Raw genomic sequence first — 25,152 nt, 5'->3', positions numbered from 1 at the left:
AAGGTCAAGAAGTTAGAAAACGGCAATACGTGCCAATCGTAGAGAACAAATAACCGGGAAATTTACAGACAAATCGGTAACATTGTATATTCTCTTTAACTTGCATTATACCTTAGGTAATTTAAGAATCAGCACTACATAACTTCATAAATGGCTTAATATAAAGCAGTAGCTTTTAAAATAATTTTGGCATCCGAAAAGAAACTTGCCTTGTTCCACTCGAGTTAGTAACATAATACTGCCCGGCCAAGTCGGACACTCTACAGGACTCCTGCCCCCTCAACACCCGTTCACCGGAATCTCCACTTGGGCGTCGGACGCCCAAGCGCTGTCGGTCAGCCAACCCAGCCCGGAAGCCAGAGGCAGACTCCGTAGTACCGGTTTCCGCAACACGCCGAACACGTAGCCACAGAGTAACGTCACAATGGAGCACGGTGCATAGTATGCTGCCACTAAGCACCCTGGGAGCTGTATTTCACGAAGGCGAGCCTAGCAACCATGATAGTAACAGAGAGGACTACGCATTACAAGAGGCAGCTACAGGAAAATACTATTGACACAGAGAAAGGACTGTGCGCGCATCTGTCATATTATTTGAACATGAAATCAAGGCTCTCTGGTTATTGGGTAAAGTTACACCGAGTCAGTAGCAAGTATGATATTTTATTTACTTTACCCCCTGGAACATAATACTTGGGATATGTATTGAAGAAAAAACATTTGTCACTTGTACTAACCGGGATGTAAAAGTAGATTAAAAGCGTCCAAATGTATTACATCCGTCAATAAGATTAACAAGAAATGTGCGTGTGAAAACACGCTGAAAGTTAAAAAAACAAACCAGGAATGCGAGTCAGAGAGAGGGGGAGCAGGAGGTGAGCCCGGGAGTGGTGCGTGCGTGCGCAGTCTGCTCTTTTTGGAAGCACTGCACTCATGCTTGTGGCGCGCTCCCGCAAGCTGGATGCTGCCACAAGCACAGCGACGGCTAGAGGTCCTCCTGAGCGGCGCATGCGCGCTGCGTAGGCGAGACCTAAAAACAGTACACATTATACTAAAGAGTTTTCTAAAATTCAATGACTTTACTGTTAACAGCTAGGCAGAGCAGGAACTACTTTATGTCAGTGGTGTGAGGAACACAAATGTTAGTTGTCAGAGTGAAATACTGATTGATAGCAATTTTCATCTTTATGAGATAGGGACTGACTTCTAGCCATGATTCTGAATGAAGGCTCAACAGACAATACTCACTAAAGCATTAAAAGCAGTAGTATGACACGGGTTTTAATATTTCAATATGGCTTCAGTGATAATTAATGCTACTGACATCTCACTTCACTCTGTATTGACTGAGTTTAAAACGGTTGTCCCAACTTAAAGTCCTGATGCACACAGTCTCAAAGTTAAGGAGACTAAAATAAGCTGATTTTGCAGCCCAAGGAATAGAACTGCTTTACTAAAACCTAGTCATTTCGATGGGGAAAGGATCTGAATAGCCTAAAGACAGATGTTTATGGTACAGTCCAGTCTAGAATAATTGTTCTGCTGTTTGAGAATAGCGCACGACATGAATTGATGTAAATGTTAGAGTTAATGCACTAATCATCGTTTTATGCAATGTGATGTATATGAGGCAGTTTTGTAATAAATTGTTTTACGATGGTAGATTAATGAATGTGTTTTGTACCTTAAAATAATGTTGTAGGATGTATTAAGTAATCCAATCCAGCGCATTCTCTTTGTTGAGTATATCATGATATCCTGTTTAAATGCGTTTTGTATTGTACTCATGGGGTGCAAGCAAAGTAGGTTTGTGTCTTCTCATTTGGTCAGACGAAATGAAATGCATTCGAAGGTGATAGTTTCGTCAAACATTATTGCTGAAGGTAAACGTCCCTGTCACAAAACGTAACAAGCATTGGCATAGCCAATAGGTCTCGCTTTTGGGACCTTATAAGTATTTAGTTATGCAGCACAATATCTTTGGTGCAACAACATCCACTGTTGCATGGCTAAACACTTATAAGGTCCCAAAGGCAAGACCTATTGGCTATGCCAATGCTTGTTTATTTACTTAAGCGCCTGCTGTTGCATTGCGGTAAATAATTATTGTGCTTATGGGGAGGAGACACAACATATAGTGTTGTGTGGGTTTGGAACAGGATGAAGGCGCTATAGAAGCCAGACAAAGTGTAGGTGGGAAAAACAGATCAGCTGAAGGAATGAGTGTACGACAGCAAGAAACGGAGGGAGAAGAATAAACTAATGCAATAGAAATCAGAGCGGCTAAGCTTAGGTTTACCATGGTGAAAACTAAGTTATTGTTCTGAGCTTATGTTTGCCATGGTGAAGTCTGTTATTGTTCTGAGTCAGTTGATACAATTGACCCAACAAGCCTAAAAACAATGTTTTCAAAATAATATAAAAAAATAACAGAGGTCTGGGCGATGCAACCGGAAGCAGGCTTGCAAGCAAATTGGATGAAACAACAACAAAGGGAAAAGTCACAAGAACCAAAAAACAGTCCCCACACCATAAGACCCTCGGCGTAGTAGCTCTCCATTCCAATTTACTTACGAAAGAGGAGAGCAGCATTTTAAAAAGGTTGCAGAAAAAAGGCTGACACCAGCAGCCAGGCGCAGATTTGACTCATGTTCCCTGCTGCTCGCTATACAGCACGCACACTGAAAATAAGGCCACTAGAGTGGGTGCCTGCTTTTGCCTGGGAGGGACCATAGAGTGCGTGCTGCTACGGGAGCACTTTAGTCGGTGCCTACTTGTGTCCTGGGGCACTGTAAAGTGCACGCTCGATCGGAGCAAAGGAATGGGCAAAAGAATGCTAAAATATAAAGCGCGGCGTCCCTGAAGCAGGTGCCGCACTCAGCTTTTGTCAATGTTCACTCCTCAGTTTTACAGGACTGCTTGTGGACTGTAAATTAGTTGCTCAAGAACTCTGATGGAAGCGTAAGGCACACCTATGCATCCAATAGGAAAACACTGATGCCAAAATATTCCTCAGGCTAAACCTACGGGTGAATGACAAGATCAGCAAGCCAATGGCTGAGGTACGAAAGCAAATAAGTCCCTAGCTTAGAGAGATGGACCCCAACCCCCTTAAGGTGTAGAATACAATATGTTCAACATGAATATTGCAAGCACAAAACACAGAAAACCTAAAAAAAAAGGGGCCCGAGGATAAAAGTAACACACAAATTCGTCCTCATTCTATGATTCCTGGTCCTCGGTCCTCAACAAATTTCTCCTCTGGCCACAGAATAGAGGCATGCTTTACAGATATATGAGGAGTAAATTCTGGAAGACAGTACTTTGAGACCCTAATAAGGTACAGTCCGTACACTATATAAATGCATTGAGACAGGTCAGTATGTCAGTTCTGACATACTTGACTCACCAAACGTGACATGTACAAGTACTGATTGGGAAGCCTGAAGTGTAAACAAAAAAAAAACAACAATGAATGTATTTAATGCCACTTAACCATTTATGAAGGTAGACATGCAACATTTTTTTTAAAAAACACGGGCGGTATTGGTGGACGCCAGGATTAAAAAACGTGTCAGTGTATGATGCACCTTTCAGAGGGCATTCTGGAGCTAATAGTCTGTGCAGCTGTACTGAGAAGCACATCAAAAAGCCAACACTTCCTTACTCCAAATCCAAGGGCTAGAATTAAATATTCAAGAGCAATAATTTGTTTTTCAATGTACTCGTGCAAGGAAAACAGCGGACCTAATGTGGGAAATTTCAGTCCCATTTTGCAATTAATTGAAAACAAATTAGGACGAGGCCTCTGGGGAGCCCTGTCAGGCTGGGAGCTGGCGCGAGAGAAGAGCGAGGTGAAAGGCTCACGGAGGCCTGACAGATTTACAGCGCTCGAGGCAATAAACGGGCACTCCATTAAAATGAAAGCGTTTCGCTGATCGTGCTCGCAGTTTTCTTAGTCACATATTGATAATAAAAGACACTGTAAAAGCGTGACTTTCGGCAGGGAAGGCAGAAATAAACAGAGCAAAAAATTCCCAGAATGTTGCAATTTGCAAAGTGAGGTGATACGAAGCTTGAAGTTAAAGATTATATAGAACACAGATTTGCAAACATACACACAGCCATCAGTCACAACAAGACCGGGAGCGAGCAGCAGCCCTGAAGAGAGCCCCGTGCTCAGGTTAAAAGTTTAAATAAATGCAGAAACATAAAGCGCAGTGTCCCTGAAGCGGGCGCCGTGCTCCTCTTTAAAGTTGAAAAAAACAATGCAACTTAGCTCGGCAAAAGTGAAAGCAAGGAATGCAGCTGTTTACAGGAAACAGTGCCCCGGACGCGCGGCCACAACGTTAAGGAAGCAGCATAGCAAGCACGGCATTTTTTATTTATTTATGAAACTGGGCGCGTGCAAGTGCAGTGTCTTTTGGAGGTGGGGGTTAATAAGGAGGCAGCATACAGGCACGCATGGCATTTTTTTTATTTTTTATAAAACCGGGTGCCTGAAATACCCAACTTGAAAAGCGCTCACACAGTAAGGCGGTGTGCCGGTAACATTGTTAAACTTGCTGGCGCCTCACACAGCCAATATAATTAAGAACGTAAGTCTGCTGGTAGAGTTACCGGCTGTTGTGCATTTTGTTACACACTGTGAAAGTGTGGGGGGCGCGTGCGAGTGCAGTGTGTTCTGGAGGTGGGGGGTTAATAAGAAGGCACCATACAGGCAAGCAATCTTACCTCATTGTTGGCGCGCTCGTCCGTTTTGTATGCTGCAAGCCGTTAACGCACAGCAAGCATTGTGAATCACATATACGGAAGACAAAATAAGACGGCAAAGATTTGAAAAGCGGGCGTTTTTTGTGCGTCAATATTAGTGAAAAAGGGTTGTATGTGGGCGCTTAGCGTGTCGAAGGGTGGGCCAGTGAGCATAACGTGAATAACAAGGAGGGAGTGCAAATAATGAAAGTGAAACGGCTACAAGTTAGCGGGCGCCATACAAAGGCAGGAAGCTGACAAGGAGGGAGTGGTAGAAGGGAGGGGGTAAGGGAGGGCCTTCACACGCGCAATAAAAGAAGCCAAATGGCAGCTGTGCACGATGGCAGCTGTGCACGTTGCGCGCGCGCTCTTGTGCGCGTTTTAGCAAGTTGGTAGCCGGCAAAGTAGCAATTTTCAAAGCAGCTACTAAATGTCTCCCCAGAGCAGCGCATGCGCATGCGCTGGCTCAGGCGAGACCTAAAAACATAGAAACAGGAGCCACACCTGTCTCGCACTGCAACAGCCGAAGACTGGAGGAGTCCAACAGATCTTTTTAGAGCAGAACAAAATGCAACAGAACTAATATAAACTATTCAAGAGAGAGGAAAGTCAAGGGTGAATGGAAACAAATGAAATAATGACAATTTAATTAAGGATAAATTAATCAAAACACACCCTTTCCACAATAAACAGGGAGTGCTCACTGATGAAAGAGTTCAAACAGAATCTCAGAAGCCACAATGGCGAGATCCAGATGTTATCCAGTCTCCTACACCAGTGCAGAGAGAGAATCTGGTTCGTGGTAGAGAGCTGCTGCTAGACACACAGTGTAGGAGTGCTTGCGCATTGAAACCAAAGTACATAAGCATCCAAGAGGCACATTTGGAAAGTGCTGTGCGGGCTAGCATTTAGAAGAAGCAAGGGTTCTGTGTTTACAAAGTAGCCTTAATAATTATAATGCTATGAATTCACCACTGTTCTGTTACAGAACATCTGTGGCAGAGTGGTTGGTAACAATGAATTTGTGTTAAACCTGTTTAAGTCTCTGGAAACACTGAGAGCTGATAAAGAATGCTGCACTGAAAAGATAACAGGATGGGTGCTTTGACGGACCTACTGAATAAACGCACATCAGTTTCAAAACAGAAGTTTGCCTTCTCTAGCTTTGTGCCTAGTGCTTATGTGGAAAGAGAAGAGGGAGGTTATCAATGGCAAAGCTGAAGTAATGCTGGTTGGTGTGGTGTGAAGTCAGGGAGCGCCCACTGAATAGCTAAGATGTGTTCTAAAGCATGAAACTTTCAACCACATCAGGGTTTTCCTGGCCAAAGACCATGCAGTCTTTCAACAACAATCGGCAAAGGCAATAGGCTTGGTGATAGCTTCACCAATGCTCTCTTTTATATTTGTATACATCTTTATTATTACTATTTTTTAAGTGGGTGCTTGTGTTCACACGTCCAGGCATCAGTCTGAATATTTCTGTAACAAAGTTTCACAAAAACTTTGTGCGATGGCCACCCTTTCATACACACATATGCCTGGCTATCTTGAAATGGGTTTGAAGCCCACTGAATGAAAACCGCCCTATGTGCACACACAATGGTTTAAAGCCATTGACAAAGATGGCCACCACCAGTAGTGCACATGCAGGATGCACCACACTGCAAGTGCCAGCAAGGGCCCTGTTGCAGTGTCTGGGAAGCTGCCCTCCCTTGCCAAACTTTAATAAAATTAAAAATATATTTAAAAAGTTTTAATGTCAAATTCAAAACAGTTTTTGCAGAAAGCACACATTGGCCCACAAGACCCTGGCACTGAAGGGAACTACTGTCTGTGTAACACTGTGCTTCGTAAGAATGCCATCACTCGCACAGAAAGGGCTGAAGTGGACTGACCCACTGCCACCATGCTGTGGTGGGTGGAAGAAAAATCTGAATGACAATACAGCGGACCAACAGATGAGAAGGACTAGCTGCAAGCTCGATATTTAAAAGACGTTGAAGGATGGTTTATATAGACTGATTGCATAATATCACAATAAATCTCCAACTGCTGAATATTTTCCTTGAAATACTGCAGGAAACACTGACCTTGGTTCAACTTTTACTTTTTCCCTTCCTTTTTAGGTCTCGCCTGACCCAGCGCATGCGCTGGTCTGGCAAGACTTATTGAGAGGGCTCCAAAAAGTGCTACCAGGCCAGCATAGAGCTACAGTGCATGTGCGCGGGCGCGCGCGCCGCGTTTTACCGCAATTACTTTCACTTTTGCGGCCGCAAGCCCGCTTTGATGTTGATCACGATCGCAATCGCGATCACTTTCACGGCCGCAAGGCCACTTGGCATAGCCAGTAGGTCTCGCTTTTGGGACCTTATAAGTATTTAGTTACGCAACTGTTGCATGGCTAAACACTTATAAGGTCCCAAAGGCGAGACCTATTGGCTATGCCAATGCTTGTTAACTTTGAATGCATCTCTGCTTCCCTTCTACATGCCACTTTTGTACATAAATTACTCTAAGTTGTAATTGGAATTGCATTTATATGGCGCTTACTACCCCTGGTGAGGCGTTGGAAGCGCTTTTTCGGAATATCATGCATGTCTATCTTAAGCCTTTTTTAAATCATAACAATAATAATTCCAGCAAACATTTACTTCTCACATAGCTTCCCTCTAATGAGCACACCTAAATCACTAGTGTGCCACAAAGAAACAAGAGTAAAAGCACAGAATGGTTTCCTTTAGCATGCAAGAATAACCCCAATAACCAATGGACTAACCACTAACTTGAGGTTCCCGGTTAGTGTCTGACTCCCTATAAAGCGCTTAAATGCCACATCAGGGGTAGTAAGCACTATATAAATGCAACCTCAATCAGTGTCGTAGCGTAAAATGATGCCCCACCTGGGGGCCCTGAGTCTTCAATATCTCTCAGATACTAATTGATCTTGGCCTTAGTGAAGTCCCCCCTGAAGGGCTGGGGGGACCCTGGAAGGGCCGGGGTGGAGGGCCCCATGCACAGCAGGGGCTGCAAGGGTTTGTGTTACGCGACTGATCTCAATGTAAAACGTTCTGCTTACTGACGTTTGGCAATTAGGAAGTGTACGGTCCAACGTTCTGAAGTGCCTCGGTGCAAAAATCATTAATATGTAGCCTGACAATTTATTTTAGAAGATATCAACTTGGCTCATGTGACTGTGAAAAGGTTGCGTCAATCAATCCAAAATGTTGCTTCTAAAGCATAAAGTACTTTTTATTGGACAAGTGAAAAAGGGGCAATCCTCGCAAAAATGTGAATTAAATTATTAAATCAATATGCATTTGTTTTTAAAGAAACACTGCAGAATAAAGTATAACGGACGAAGCATTAACCTATGTTTTGAATGCCATCATGCTACCTAGATGTAGAGGTGTGAGAGGGCGTGTGCCTGTGTCTCTGCCTTTTTAGGTCTCGCTGAGCCCAGCGCATGCGCTGGCTCGGAGAGACATTTTGTAATGTGAGTTTTCAAAGTGCTGCTGGCTGGCCTAGTGCTTGCGTTCACGCGACCGTGCTCGCGCGAACCGCTAGCCTTCAGCAGCACTTTGAAAACTCGTGTGCGATCACTTTCAGAGCGAGAGCGATCGCAATGACGCACGCTTTCAATGCTTGTTTAAGATGGTATCTGCAATTCTCAGAAGAACAGCGATTTTATGCTCGGATCTCAGGATATCCAGTACAGTCTCAGGCCCAACGTCAACCCCACACCGGATAGTTACTTCTCCATGTATGTCAGATACAGTTAATCCCCCTTCACTACAGGAGTACAGAGTGCTAAATAGAGCACTCGACCCTAAGCTCACATACCATCTTTCCTGTACTGCAATTGCTAGAAAATCAATGCTATCACCACCGACACTTCCTGGACTCTGGCCTTGCATGCTTCACTGATCTCACTACGAGCATATCCATGCCATGGCCTTGCTGTTACCCCCATCCAGTCATCAGCATCGTGGTACAACTTACCGCCTCTCAAGGCGGCGGAGACCGCTCAGGACATGTGTAAGTGTCAGAGGAGAGATACGAAACCGTGAACCGGGCATTATAATATCAGAGCCAACTAATGTCTATTTCTGTGAAATAATACGAACAGCTGTTTAAACAGTGTTCTGAGGATTCTAGAGCTCTGAAGTCGCACCATTCACGGAGTACATTGGTCATGCAGGCCTTGATTTTTTTACTTTGCATTCTGACATTGGTCATCTAATTAAAAAGCAATTATCAGAGGACAAAGGTAATTTCAGGACCGGATTACGTACCCGCTCATACCTCACACAGTTCTGTTTGGAAGCGCGGTCTCTTGTTGGACCTTTTTGTAATGTGCGCTTTATTTATGTGACATGAGTGGAAACCCATCCCTTCATTTGAACCTTTCAGATCACTTCTTAGGAGGCTTGTGGGCACACGCGCACACCTAAACTGTGAATGCGTTTTCCACCTAATTTTATATTTAGCACCGCCCCGTGCAGTACATAATCAGGATATATTTTGCCCATTTATAGCTCAAACTAATGGAAATCATTACAGTCGTAGTAAACGGGGTGCAACTAGGGGTTGAGGAATTAGTATAATCTGATATTGCTAAATGACACAAAATGCATTCTTGAATCAGTTTTTGACTTAAGGGTGCATTCCGTGCTAATAGTGCCAAAACAACGAGTGTTGTAGTTCTGGTCCTTAACCTTGTTCCTGCCCTATAATTTTTCAGATAACACGATATAATTATGCAGTGTGGCAAAATGGCATCATTTCAGGTCTTTCATGCAACAAGCGTAACACAAAAGTTTCTAAATTATACCGGCATAACTGAAATTTCACCCGGGCCCAGGAACAACGCAACACCAGATGTATTGCTAAAGCCGGCTGGTCAGCATTCTGCTGTTGAGTACAGTAGCAGGGTATTAAAAGAGGGGGTAGTGTCGGCCAGAGCCTGTACTGTTTTAGCAGTCAGAAGATTAGGAAGGACCTGTGTCCAGATCAAATAAAAACCGTAAATATTTCTATGTAGTTCAAAACCGGATGAAAACGAGGATTCATTCTTTATAACGGACAACTTTATTTCTCAATACACTAAAGTTTATGTTAACATCTGTTCTCAAAGTGGCAGCTATTTCAAGAGGGACTTTAGATGAATTCCAAACACAGTGGATCTCATTTACGGTCTAGTGCCTTGAAACCTAAGTACTACCTAGTGAGGCATGTTCAATTCAATGTGAAATGTACTATCATATACTTCATTGTTGGTGTTGCTTCTTCCCCTCCCACCTCACCTTTGTTGACGTTGCTTCTTCCCCTGCCCCCCTTTTATTGGTTTTGCTTTTTGCCCTCCCACACTCCCAGTTGTTGGTGTTGCTTCTCCCCCTTTTTCGGTTTTGATTCTCCCTCTTCCATCCCCCTTGTCCATGTTGCTTCTTCCCTTCCACACTCCTGTTGTCCATGTTGCTTCTTACCTCCAACTGTCACCATCCCATTGTCTGTGATGACCCCCCCTACTCGCCACTAGAAAATAAAAGTGCTGTGAAGTGGCCAGCAATGGACGCATCGTAGCTTCTTTTTTTTTTCTCTTTTTTTTTTAACAGTCCCATTGCCCGCTCCCTCCCACTTGTTGTCTGTGTTTCCCTTTCCCTTCATTCCTCCATCTAGTTGTCCATGTTGCCGCACCCACCATAGTGCAGTGAATATTCTAGGATCTGCAACCCTGCTGAGCCTGGGAGAGCCACACTAAAGTTTTCCTTTGGATTTCTTTCCATTCTGCGGGCTCGCAGCACGTTTCCCTTTTTTGAATGGGCACACATAAAAGCATATGTCTGTCAAGTTGACAAAGAAATGCTTTTTTTGTAAAAGAGCCCCAGGACGCTCTTTCACGATAATGTCGACCGTGTCTAAAGAAAGAGGCGCAGCCGCCATTTATATTGGCATAGCCAATAGGTCTCGCATTTGGGACCTTTAACATGCAACAGTTGGTGTTGTTGCACCAAGGATATTTTGCTGCATTACTAAATACTTATAGGGTCCAAAAAGCGAGACCTATTGGCTATGCCAATGCTTGTTTTATTAATGTCTATGCTGTTTTACCAAAGTGGTTGCAGGTTCTCCGTGGAGATTAACAAAATAAAGAAAATAAGTACTAAACTTTTTGTATCATGAAAGACAAAAAAAAAAAAGATTTGCTGGCGTATCAATGCCACCTTTTTGCGCAGCTCATCAAGTGCAAAGAAAGAACAGTGTAATGAGTACCAGTCACTCACCAAACAGTTAATAATTTAAATCTGCGTGTTTTGGAACCGCAAGTTTGGGATATTTCCTTCACAGATGACGATGAGAATGACTGGAAACAAGTCAATTACAAGGATCCTCGAAAAAATACCTATGTTGGGTATGGGCCCTTCTCAAGCCATTAACTAAGATGCATGCCATCAAAAAGCCACCATTTGCTTCCTTAATGAAAACATGACATACATAAATGTGAAGAGAAAAGATCAAAAGCTGCAAACAAGCACGCGCGCCTCACGCAAGTAGGGCGTGGGGGGAAGGGGAGTGCGGCCGAGAGCAGGCAGCGTTTCCCTTGCGGGAGCGAGTATGATAATTGCTACCATATGGTGCCGCTCGCTCCCGCAAGGGAAATCGCCAGACGTGCACGCGTTACCATTGGAAGCAATGCAACGCGTGCACGTTTTTGCCCACAAAGCTGTGCCGATGACTAAAGGTCTCTTTCCTATGCAGCGCATGCACGCTGCGTAGGCCTCATTCCACATTGAAGCATCAGTGTTACAATCTGATGCCGTCTCCTATAAGGCCTGGAAAAGGGCAATCAGCAGGCAGTTGCAAATAACTCTGTACCAGCTGGACACTCTTTAAAGTCCTCTGGCATCTTGCTCCTCTTGAACAACTACTGCTTGGTAGGGAAGCCGCAATCCTATCGGTCAGATGCCCTCAACAGATGGGTGTGCAGAGACATATTGTGCATGTGCTTGCTGGGTTTACCAGTAGCCGTCTTCAATCTGGGAAAAGAGGGGAGATGAAGGCTATGCAACTTCAAGAGCGAATCATGGTCGCATCACCTGGTCTGCTGTACAACTCTTGATGCCATCAGGAGGGCCCTGCTGAAACCGTCGTAAGAACTCTATCGAGGTGCGAAAAATATGTGAAGGAACTCAGAGCTCGATTTCTACTCCAAACCACTGATCCCCAACCCGTCACGTTTACCCCAAAGCTAATAACTGACTACTGCAGGCAGAAACCTTGAAAAGGGGAATCGGTGTGGCTATCTGCACTATTTGGGGGGAGGGGGGGCTAACTGGGATAAGACTATTAATTAGTGTAATTCTGTCGTTCTTAGTCGCTGCTCTTAAGAGATAGCCCTGAATGAAGCAACCCGATGTACCATACTCTTCCCTTGCCCCGATCCTATATATGCACTTTAGTCCAAGGGGCCCTTTTCGGCATGGGTGCGGGCAGGGCTTTATGTGGGATGAAAAAACTGGGGGGGCCTCTCATAGGGGCGTGGCCAATGTAATTAAGGGCGTGACTTAAAACACATAAGCTTAAAAATGTGTGCTTAGCATAGTGTGCCGCCCAGCTTGTATTTTGCCGTTTCTGTCATTGCATCCAGATATGATACAACAAGTAACATCATACCTACTACAGGTCAGGACAATTGGCTTCGTCAATGGATGTTAGTTGCATAAGATAAATAAGCAGCAACTATGGTTTGTATATAATATTGAAAAAGCTTCTACTTAAATCCCTGGTGACACCACAGCAATGTTGCTGCTCGTGTTTCAAAAAGAGAATTGCAATTTGCAGTATGCGCTATTCAAAAGGACCCCCTCACTCGCAACAGCGCTCGGAGTCTTGTGTTTTAAAAAGCAGACACATGGGAGATGTAAGCAGCAAGGATATCCTTCCCCTACAATGCTAACCTGGCATGATGTCATGCCGTAACTTCTCCACTAGTGAGAAGTGAGGAAGCACACATCGATGTGCCTGCTGTCACTGCAGTCGGAAAAGACAAGGACCGCCTGTGCCAGGGCACAAAACAGAGCCTGATAGAGACCAGTTTTGAGGCCCCCTTTAAAAAACTACTGGTGCTCAGACCCGGTGAGGGCCCTAGGTGCAGGGGGAGGTGAAGGGTTTACCTTGATTTAAATAGCATAGACCTGCTATAACCCATGGGCACTCAGACGTAATCTGGTAGCCTTTTTTGTAAATTATGTTAACATCTTGCACCACGTACTTTAATAATTCAGCACTCAGTTTTAACCCCTTCTCTTGTTCAAGCACTTATCAAAACTAATTGTTCGAGGCATATGAGCTGCAGAATTCACACTCTGTGCATAAATCGCCATCTGGTGTTGGGCTCGGATGCTTGCACCTTGTTGTTGTCTTGGAAGAAGTCTTTTGTAGTCACGAGATAGGTGACTCCTCCCTTAGATGATAGCGCGCACTGGCATCGACTCCATCCTCAGATAGTTTTTTTCCGCCATCGGGTTCGGATGTAACTTCAGCGCTTCGGTACCGTGTTATCCAAACCTTTTCGATGCACAAACCATCGCAAACTCGACGGTATTGTTTTCGTTCGCATGCCTTTCGATGCGCTAACTCAAATACTCGATTCCGGTCGTCAATGCGGGCCGTTGGGCCTATCGACGCCTTTCGGGCCTATGGCTAATGGAAAGGACTCCATGGAAAAAATGCCCCAAGTGTGGAGCTAAATTCCCACACAGCGACCAACACAAGGGCTGCAACCTCTGTCTCTCTGCCGAGCACAAGGAGAAAACTTGCCAAGCCTGTGCCTCCTTCCGGTCCAAGAAGACTATCTGTGATCGCCGGGCCCGACGACACGTTATGGCGCAACAGGCTGCACCGGTGCCAGAAGACATCTTCGATGAAGGCCCCGATGTTCCGGAGGCAGAGGATTTGGAGGATCTGGACATCGTTTCTGAGGCAGACGACTCCGACGACCACATCACTCCAGGTCAACGAGTGAGTACAATTGCCCATGCCCCGACCCCACCCGAAAAAAAGAAGGCTCCGGTCAAGACTTCGCCTGCAGGCCCCAGTCGTGACCGAAAGAAAGCTTCAGAAGCCCCGCCCCCGGGCCCGGCTCCGAAGACAAAGGAAAAGCCTTCCGGTGGCTGGGGTCCGAGCAAGCCGCATGTCAGTGCCCCACAGACACCATCGGCACCGAAGTCGGGAGCACATCCTACTCGCGCAGTCTCCAAAAAGGCCTCAGCACCAAAAGAACAAAAGGCCTCGGATCTGAAACCAAAACACTCGGAACCGAAAAAGATTTCCGACTCGACACCGAAGCTGAAGAATCCAAAAACCAAAAATCCCTTCAAAGGCTCCAGAGCAGAAATTTGAATCCCGCTCGGAAGCGAAAAAATCAGGGCAGAAAGCGACTATCGAAGAGGAAGAACTTTTTCTGCTGGGTCCCATCGATCCGAAACAAAAAACTCTCCAAGTGGACCCTAAGACAGGCCATATTGTCAGCATTCCACACAAGAAGAGGAAATTTGACACCCCACACATCCCTGAGCTGCTTGTGAAGAAAAGAGACTGTGCAACTTCACCCTTAAGACCCTCTTCTCCTGTTCTTCCTACTAAGCCTTCCTCTCCTCCAAAGTCTCCCATACTTCCCCCATATTCACCACCACCACCACCACCGAATGATGATGATTTGGGGGGGTGGGGGAGGCAACAATGACCCTTTTACTGACCCTGATGAGGACACAGACATTCCACAGGACACATGGGATGACTATGATGTCCCAGTAAATCCTCCAGACCTTCCTGATCCTGATGCATACCCAACAAAGCCATCTCCCCCAGATGACAATATTGGCTTTAGTCAGCTCATTGATAGGGCTGCCCAGTACCATGGTGTTCAAATGCATTCGGACCCCACAGAGGAAGACTTCCTAATAGACACTTTTGCACAGTCACAAAAGACAGTACAAACTTTACCCATGTTAAGAAGAGTCATTAAACATGCCCCAGAGATATTCAAAGACCCTGTAAGGGCTAGAATTCTCAATCCTCGGATTGATAAAATATAAACCCGCCCCTAATGATCCCACCTACATTAAGGGCCAACTTCCCTTAGACTCCCTGGTAGTGACCAATGCTAGAAAGCGTGCCAACTCTCAGACCTCCGGTGATGCTCCAGACAAAGAGTCTAAATTACTAGACGCTTCGGGCAAACGAGTTGCCGCCCATCACTGGAGGATAGCTAATGCGCAAGCATTACTTGCCAGGTACGATAGGGCTCATTACGACGAGCTTGAAACCCTAATGCAGCATTTGCCTGACCAATATAAAGCCAAAGCTAATGATTTGATTCAGGAGGGCACGCTAATAACAAATGCATCAATTAAGTGTGCCCTCGATGCAGCAGACACCGCATCTAGATCCATCAACACTAGTGTGTTACTAAGAAGACATGCCTGGCTGCACATTTCTGGATTCAAACAAGAAGTGTAGACTACTATCCTCAATCAGCCGTTCAATCACGAACAACTTTGGGGCCCAACTGTGGATACAGCTTTAGAAAAAATGAAAAAGGACACGGAGACTGCTACATCCATGGGAGCATTACAGTCTCCATCTACACGAGGCTCCTTTTGGCGCTTCTTTTATAGAGGAGCATCCAAAAACATCAGTACAGACACTGCTTTTTCCTCCTATAAAAACCCCACACAAACAACCCCCAACAAGGGATATTTTAGAGGTGGGTACAGGGGAAATAACAACAAAGGTAGAGGCCGAGGTAACAACAACACTCGCGCCTCTCCCAGTAATAAACAGTGACTTTCCTCCACTCCCTCCAGACCAATCCACTCCGGTCGGAGGGAGACTCTCACAGTTCCTACCTGTCTGGAATTGCATCACTACAGACAAGTGGGTAAGACAAATTATCCAGTATGGTTACTGCCTGGAACTTACTGCAACTCCTCCCAACATACCGCCCAAACACCGTTCAATGTCCACGGAACATCTGACGGTCCTGAAACAGGAAATTCTCTCACTGCTTCAAAAGCATGCAATAGAACTAGTTCCCTTACAGCATCAAGGAACAGGAGTTTACTCCCTGTATTTCCTCATCCCCCAAAAAGATGGTACTCTAAAACCAATACTGGGCCTCAGACCTCTCAATCTTTACATACAGTCAGATCATTTTCACATGATCATTCTTCAACAAGTCCTTTCACTGCTTCAACAAGGCAACTTCCTTGTCATACAACCAATGTGTTCACCACACTATTCAGCTGTTACACAGCTTGGGGTTCACAGTGAACTACACCAAGTCACACCTTCAACCCTCCTACCTTCATCAGTACCTGGGAGGCACAATAGACACTTCCAAAAGCTCTAGCATATCCCAATCCAGCCAGGATAGCCAGTATGCAAAACCTCATCACCAAATTTCAGCCCCAACACTCTCTTCCAGCCCGAGTGTATTGCATTGCATTTTCATTGTACCTCACGCAAGACTTCAAATGCGCCCTTTGCAGGAATGTTTAGCACGTCAGTGGAACCAGGCTCAAGGTCAACTTACAGATCTGGTGTTGGTGGACTGCCGCACACGTCGCTCTCTGCAGTGGTGGAACATACAAAACCTTTCCAGAGGGGGCCGTTCCTAGAGCCAGTTCCACAGATAGTGCTAACAGCAGACGCATCACTCACAGGCTGGGGAGCCCATCTCCTAAACCACACAATTCAGGGCAAGTGGACCACTCAACAAAAACAGCTCCACATTAATCACCTAGAATTACTAGCAATATTTATAGCGCTAAAGTCATTCCAAGTACATCTCCCCCACAAAACTGTTCTAGTCCGCACCGACAATATGACAGCATTGTATTACATACTAAAACAAGGAGGAACACACTCTTTGCAGCTGTCTCAACTGGCACAAAGCATATGGATATGGGCCATTCCACAAAACTTATATCTTCTGGGAGAACATCTTCCAGGAGTGAACAATCAGATTGTGGATCTGTTGAGTCGTCAGACTCCGCATACACACAAATGGGAACTTCATCCGCAAGTTCTGCAACCCTTTTTCCACATGTGGGGCCACACAGACATAGATCTGTTCGCCGTAAACGCAAAATGTTCAACCTTCGCTGCCAGGTACCCACACTCGTTGTCCAAGGGCAATGCGATATGGATGAACTGGTCAGGCAGATTTGCGTATGCTTTCCGCCACTCCCACTCATTCTGCTAGTAGTACGCAAGCTCAAACAGCAGTCTCTCAAGATGATCCTGGTTGCTCCCACATGGGCACGGCAACCATGGTTCACAAGACTACTCGAACTCTAAGTAGTTCCACACCAAAAACTTTGTCTCTCCCCAAGGCTGCTCACGCAGAAACATGGAGACATAAGGCACCCAGATCCAGCACAACGAAATCTAGCAATCTGGCTCCTGAAATCTAGAGTTTGGTTACCTCAACCTTCTATCCAACTGTATGAACATTATTAAAGAAGCAAGACGCCCCACTACAAGAGCTTGCTATGCAGCTAAATGGAAAAGATTTGTCATTTACTGCAATAACAACAAAATTGACCCGCTAGATGCTTCAATTCAAAACATCATTTGCTATTTGCTGCATCTACAAAGATGAAATCTGGCATACTCATCCATAAGACTACATCTGGCTGCCCTTGCCGCCTACCTACAAAACAGACAACGTTTGTCATTGTTTAGAGTACCTGCTACAAAAGCCTTTATAGAAAGCCTTAAAGGATAATTCCACCCAGACTGCCACCCTCTCCGGTGTGGAACCTAAACATTTTTCTTACGAGACTCACGGGTCCCCCATTTGAGCCATTACACAAATGCGAATTACAATTCCTTACATGGAAAGTAGCTTTCCTTGTCGCAATCACCTCTCTCAGGAGAGTAACTGAGAGCCATGCTTTAACCATACAAGAGCCATTCTTACAAATACATCGTAACAAGGTGGTTCTGAGGACAAATCCAAAATTCCTTCTCAAAGTAATCTCTGCTTTCCATCTTAATCAATCAGTAGAGTTACCAGTATTTTTCCAAAACCCTGATTCGGTAGCGGAAAGAGCTCTTCACACACTAGACGTCAAAAGAGCTTTACTTTATTACATAGACAGGACTAAATCCTTTAGAAAAACAAAACAACTTTTTGTAGCTTTCTCACCACCTCATAAAGGCAACCCCATCTCCAAAGCTGGAATTGCAAGGTGGATAGTCAAATGCATTCAAATATGCTACCAAAAAGCAAAACGTACATTAACAATTCCCCCTAGGGCGCATTCAACTTGCAAACTAGGGGCTTCCATGGCATTCTTAGTGAACATTCCCCTAGAAGACATTTGTAAGGCAGCAACATGGTCTACTACAAACACCTTCACCAAACACTATTGTGTAGATGTCAAAGTGAAGCAACAAGCTTCTGTAGGCTAGGCTGTTCTTAAGACACTGTTTCAAACTACTGTAACCGATACAGGCGACCACCGCTAGGGGAGACACTGCTGTACAGTCTATGCACAGGGTGTGAATTCTGCAGCTCATATGCCTCGAACGGAAAATGCTACTTGCCAGTATGCATCTGTTCTTAGGATGTAGAGCTGCAGAGATTCACACGCTCACCTACCTCCCCGGAACCTGTATCTATTCCAGTGTTATCTTACTTAGCTACATTCATATGGACATCTTTTCTGTTTCTTACAAACTCCATCATTTCCCATCATGGCGAAAAACAATCTGAGGATGGAGTTGATGCCCATGCGCACTATCGTCCAAGGGAGAAGTCACCTATCTTGTGACTACAAAGGACTTCTTCCAAGACAACAACAAGGTGCAAGCATCCAAGCCCAACACCAGATGGCGATCTATGCACAGAGTGTGAATCTCTGCAGCTCTACATGCCAAGAACAGATGCATACTGGTAAGTAGCGTTTTCCTTACTCCTTCTTTTGTCGTAGAGTGAACTTCGAGTTTTAGAAATATTTTTAGTGGGATAATACAATATGGCTTTTCTTAGCAATTTTTGTATCCGTTTGGATGGTCTTACTCAATACTGTTTATATGTAAATTGTAATAAATTGTATTAACTAAACAATAAAATTTACATTGGACAAAGGACACACCACCACCTGCACTATTTGGGGGTGGGGGGGCTGGCTGTGTAATGTTTTTCTTTTCCTATCAATCATTGCCAGGAATAAAACTGGAGGTGAGCGACAGAAAAGAAGAATAATGACCCCCACACCTAGGGAGACAGCTTGTAGGGTGTGATCTCATTCGTTTTTTCTGAAACAAACTCCTGCTTTGAGAGTTTGTTTCTGAAATGAAAAAGAAAAGTTAAAAGTTTTGTGAGCCGCTGTCAAAACGGATCGTGGCCGTTCACCAAATTTTTTGTATACTGAAAAAAACGTCATGACAGCGGTTCCCTTCAAGGTACAGAGAGGACCACCAGGTCGGCTGTCAGATCTAAATTTGATGGACGGTAGTCCATGAGGACAGTGGAGATAATGTTCTCCGCAACCCTGATGGACTGTGTCAAATGCTCAATAGTGCCCTTACTTTCCCATCTAAACTCAGGTGTGTCAGCATTGACCAGCATGGGCCACGAATGACCAGTACATGTTAATGCACTTCCCTAGGCACAAGTCCTTGTGTCTGCTACCAAACCTCAAGACTCCTTGGTAATGTCTACGTGGATGATGGGTGCCAACATATGTAGGGCTTGTTCAAAGCTGCAGCATCTGGGCGTGTTGCCTAGTCCTTCTATGCATATGCAGCAGTTTTGACTTGGGAACTAGAAAGGCATTTTATCCCTTACAACTGTGCACCTGTGGGTTTGTGAATGGAGCTCTAAATGTTTCTGCCATTCAGTGTGCTCCCTATCCACATCCAGCTTGGCCTCTCCCTTTCCAAAATGACTGCAACACTTTGTAGTGTATCCCTTATGATCATATGTAAAAAACAAAACACTACCTCCAGGACAAACCTAATGGCTCATAAGATGCTGTGCACAATCACATCTGAAGAATCACCGGAAGCCCACCCTTCTCATCACTACTTCTTTCTGCCTCCTTGGAATTAATATAGCTTTCCCTAACTGTTTGAATCTCAGCCTTTCCCACGTTGGTCATTTCGTTATCAATCTCCTATAATACAACTATATATGTAGAGTTATTTTCAGATTGATTATTTCATCTACAGTGAGATCCTTTTCAAGTCACTTCTCTCTGACCTTTCCACTTCAACTCCTGAGCATGAATTCGTTCTTCATATCCATATTGTGATAGGATGCAAAGGTACAGGTTTCTGGCAAGCTGCTAAAAGCAGTAATGTATTCTTCCACCCACAATCCACCTTTATGCATCCCAAAGTTGTGATCTTTCAGTTCGTGTGTAAAGTATTCACCCACTAAGGTGGTTTTATGCCTTTAAGGGGAAACAAAAACATGTCTACATCCTGCCAAAGATAGGAGCAATGAACAACAGAATAGCGATGTGCGAAGTAAGGTAACATTTTTAGATGTAGGGGATCAAGACTAAGAAAGGCTTACAGTGCTTTGAAATTCTTATATCTGGAACAGCGATGCGAAGAGTGGACTTTGGCCAAAGATTGTAACCTGTAGAATTTTGGTAAATCTTGTTTTTGATAAAAGCACTTGATAGGTCAAAAATGACCTTAAAGATACACAAGGTAGTTTTAAAAATAGTATGTGGTCAAACAGTTGGAGCCCATGAAGGCTTTTCAAGAGGAAAGTGACATGGATAATGTGAGGAGAATTGGCAATAAGGCATATTGCTTAATTTGGTAGGGCTGGAAAACTAGCTACTTGGTATTTGGGTAGGGCCAGGGAGATAGAGTTGGCATAGTCAAACTTTATTGTAGCTATAAGGGTGAACAGTTTGCCTGCTTAGTTGAGAACAGATAATATTTTCCTCAAACAGCAGACATGTGAAAAGTTACAAACACCTCAAGAAATATGTGGTGCTAAAAAAGATGTCTGTGACAATTCACTCCAAAACTTCATTCCTTGAACACCGACTGACGGCAGGATTTCTCAAATTCTGGATGATCTGTACTACTTAAAATGTGGATGTTCCCCTCATTGAGTATGAGCCAGTGATCAGCCATCCAGTCCTAGATCTGCCTTAGCCACGCTTGAATTAACTCAGTACCATCTGGATAGCAAACTGTATATTGTCAGTTTCATATTAAAACTGAACCTGAGAGTGCATAAGTCTGGCTAACGCGCAACATAAATATTGAACAATTGAAGGGAAAGTATGGAACCCGATGAACCCTGCACTGCAAGGGTAAGAAGTATGGCAATAAAATAATGCTATTGCCATTTTATTTTTCACGTTTAGCGCAGCTGCAGCGGGTGGGGGTGGGGCGACACTCACCCGCCTCCCGCCCTCATGCAGAAACCACCACTCGTCGAGCTATTCTTGAACGCAGGTCCATTTGTTGTACGTATTTATTGTTTTCGTCATGATAAAGTGAGGTCCTCTGCCATGTATTGTTTTGTATGTGAATACAAAGCAGCTTAAAGGTGGATTTTTTGCAACTGATTGCCACTGTAGCACTCTCAAGGAAGGGGGGAAATGTGCTTGTTGAGACGTAGGAGTTGTCCAGAGGCAGCATTCTGAATTCTCTGCAATGTTCTTATAGTTGACAGAGGTGAGCCATGGTGCAGACCATTAGCGTAATCCAGTTAATATAGGAAAAGTGAGATGGTAGCTTGAACCTTGTGATTGAATCCTAGGTGCGGGAAGATGCATCACAGTGTTTTCATTATGAGAAAGCTTGATTAGGCTATCTTGCCACTTATGCATTCCTTGACAGCTTTGCATCCATGGTAATTCCGAGGGTTACCTCCTTAGACATTTTTGGCGGTGGTCTTAGATCATCAGGCCAGGCGCAGAGAGGGTCATAGGTTTTACAGTTACCACAGGTGAGTATTTCTGTTTTGGCGACATTCAATTTAAGTTGCTCCATGTCATCCATTGCTCAACAGCCCAGAGGCAACTGAAGATTTTCGAGGTCCCAATGTTCTTTGGGTTTTCCAATTTCAGAAGTATCTGTGTGGCATTTGTATAGTTATAGCAGGTCAAGACAAAAACATTGATCAGATCTGGTAATGATTTCATAAAAATATTGAAAAGCAGAGGTTAGGTGATTGAGCCTTGATGGACTCCTGGTTTAATGCTGTATTGTTTAGAGAAAAATGAGGTATGTAAAATATTTGTTCTATTGTGTAAGAGAGCTGTGCCCTCTCTTCCGGCATCCTCAAGTCTTTGGATTAGTGTATCATGAACCAGTGCCAAAGGCTGATGAAAGGTCCAAGAGAAGAAGGGCAGCAAACCCCGTTCAGGTCTACTATGTTTTTAAGATCATCTGAGATAGAGATATGGGCAGATTCAGTGTCTCTTCCTGGATGAAATGCTGTTTGAAAGCCAGAAAGCATGGAAATCTCTTCAATAAATTGTGAGATCTGGGCGAAAGCAGCTAACTCTAGCTTTCCCAGGAATGGCCCATTTGCTATGGGTCTGGGTCAATTGTCCACGGTAGGTTTTATGTTTTAAATAACAGATGTATGTATGCCTCTTTTCAGTCTTCTGGCGAAAACTCCTGTTGTGGAGGAGTTGTTGAGTGTTCTGACTGGGATGGCCGCAGAAGTTAATAGTAGAATGCTTATGAAGATTTTAGGTGGACAAGGGTCAGAGGGGTAGCCTGCAGGTTTGCTTGCTTTGACAAAATCCAGAAATTCAGTCAGTGATAGTTCTTTGAAGGAGCGTAGAGGCGGCGCTTACCTTTCCGTGGAGGATTTTGTAGGAAAAAGATGGGACTGTTGTTTTGGCATTTAAAAAAAGATTGCAAAATGATTGCTTTAGTTGTGTAATGATGAGCGGGTTTGTTACAAAGCTTTTGTGAAATGGGTCATTCAGCTACTGTGTATTTTGGGTTTTGGAGTTCTGTGAGAATCCTATAGAAATATTTATTAGCACACTGTGCGTTGTGGATTTGGTTAAATAGTACCGTTTTTTTCCTTTTTGATTGTAGACATATATTCTGTTGTGTCTGTGTAGGCATATCTGGTCTTGAGGGTTGTTTGTTTTGAGCCAGTTGCGTTGAAGTTTAGCAAAATAGTTTATTAGCTGTTTTAACTCTGCATTCACCCAAGGGATGGGTTTTCTTATATCTGATAGAAACTTTTAGCTGTATATTCCTTACCTTTGAATTTCCCAGGTGTCAGACTGGATTCGGAAACCTTTGGTAGAGCAATACCCCTTGCGTGCGCCATCTGGTGGCTCCATTCGGCCCCTGCGTGAGGTTGTTAGTGTCAGTTAATTACGTCGCGGTCATCCAAATAGGCACCACCCAGGCTCGCGGACGTCAGTTATTTTCTTTCTGCTCCAGTTAAGCACCAATGGCTACCCCTGTAACTTTTTGACAGGTCTTTTTCGACTTTTGGCGACTTCACATTTTTCTCTATCGTGTGTGAGGATGTCTTCGAGGAAGACCGGGTTTAAACCGTGCGGTGCCCGTCACCGCATGATGTCAGTTACCAACCCCCACCTCGTCTGTCTTTGGTGTTTTGAGCACGACCACCACTCAAAGTTGTGCTCGGACTGTGGGAGTGGGCTATGAAGCTCCTTACAGCCCGGCAGTCGACACCATCCAGGGAGACTCCGCAGAGGTCCCGATCTCGTTCGAAGAAGAGGTGGTCACGAGACCGCTCCTGGAGCCCCAAGTCCTCTTCATCCCACTCAAGGTCAACAGGACACTCGGGGAGGAGGCACAAGAAGAAGTCCAAATAGACTTAGTCTTCACCTCGGCTGTAGTCCGCTGACGAATGAGGTAAGGAGCACATACGCTCTAGGAATGGTTCTGTAGAGCCTGAAGCCCTGCGCCACATGTTTGAGCAGGCCGACCCCTCTGGTGAGCCCTCTGGCCCTGCAGGGCTGGTAGGGGCTCCATTGGATTTGATGCCGTCGGCTATGGCCACAACACCGGAGAGGCTTCAGGGATCCGAGCCCGGGACGTCGCCGGCCGTCCCATCATGACCTTTCCAGGGGTCTGACCTGAAGTCAGTGCCTTTGGGGCTGCCGGTCAATAGAACCCAGGGATTCCATGTTGTCGCCTGAACATTTTGATGATGATTTAAGCTCAGGAGAAGATTGGGAGGGGTCTATGGACCCTTTAAAATACCAGGAGGTTTCTGCAGAGCAGATGGACTGGTATGGGGAACTTGGGGAGGCCAGTGGACTGGACACTTACCCAGATACAGGCATGCTCTCTCCGCCAACTGTGGCTATGGAGAAGGGGGCATCTTATGGAATGGTGGTCAAGAGGGCACCCGAGGTCCTTGGACTGGAGTCGCCCTCTGTGCAGGTCAGGACGAATCTGACCGAAGTGCTACATAGCCTGGGGGTTCCACCTCTGAACACCTTTTGCCTTTCGATGAGGCACTTACTGATGTCCTTCTAGGCACATGCTCCAAGCTTAGCACAAGGGCTTCTGTGAATAGGACAAGTGCACATCACCATCGCCAGGCTCTGGGCGACCCAAAGTTCCTCAGCTGACACCCCACCCCTGAAAGCTTGGTGGTGGAAGCTTCTACCTCCCAGGGCGCGTTCCCTTCCTCCCCTCCAGACAAGGTATCCAAGAGGTTGGAATCACTTAGGAAGATGATGTTTTCTTCCTTCAGCGTAGCATTGCAGTCGGTGAATACTGCATGCTTATTGGGCCGTTTCTCCCACTCCCTTTGGGAGATGGTTGCGCCAGTGTTGCCACAAGCTCCGGAGGATGCCCGGGCTGTGCTCTCTGGCGGTTATGGACGGGAAAGATGCAGCAAATTTTACCATAAGGTGTGGCCTTGACACAACTGGTTTGCTGGGCAGAGCGATTTCATATACAGTGGCCTTGAGGCGCTACACCTGGTTTAGAACAATTGGCTTCTCTGACGATGTCCAGGCAAAATAGATGGCTATGCCGTTTGATAGATCCCGTCTTGTTTGGGACAAGGCAGGCTCGCCCCTTGGGAGCGAGCTACAGCCAGATCCATGGGTCTCTCTTCTACATCTCGTGGTTAGTCTAGCCTTTGCCCCATTCTTGGCAAAGGAAGGGGGTTCCAGCTGCGTCAGCCCTATCCCAGCCACCGTCCTGCACAGATTTACCAAGTTGCGCGGGGATCTGAACGCGGTTCATTATGTCCAAGGAATGGAAGCCAGAAGTTTTCGGCCACCCTGCCCTCGGCAGCCGTAGCCTCCAAGCACTCCTAGTCTGACCCTGCAAGACCACACCACTCCAGTTGGTGGGAGAATCCATCATCATCTACCCCCACTGGAGGTCCATAAC

Source organism: Triturus cristatus, chromosome 10, assembly GCF_964204655.1.
Source record: "Triturus cristatus chromosome 10, aTriCri1.1, whole genome shotgun sequence".
In the NCBI taxonomy this organism is placed as follows: Eukaryota; Metazoa; Chordata; class Amphibia; order Caudata; family Salamandridae; genus Triturus; species Triturus cristatus.
Note: the sequence above shows the minus strand (reverse complement) of the source record.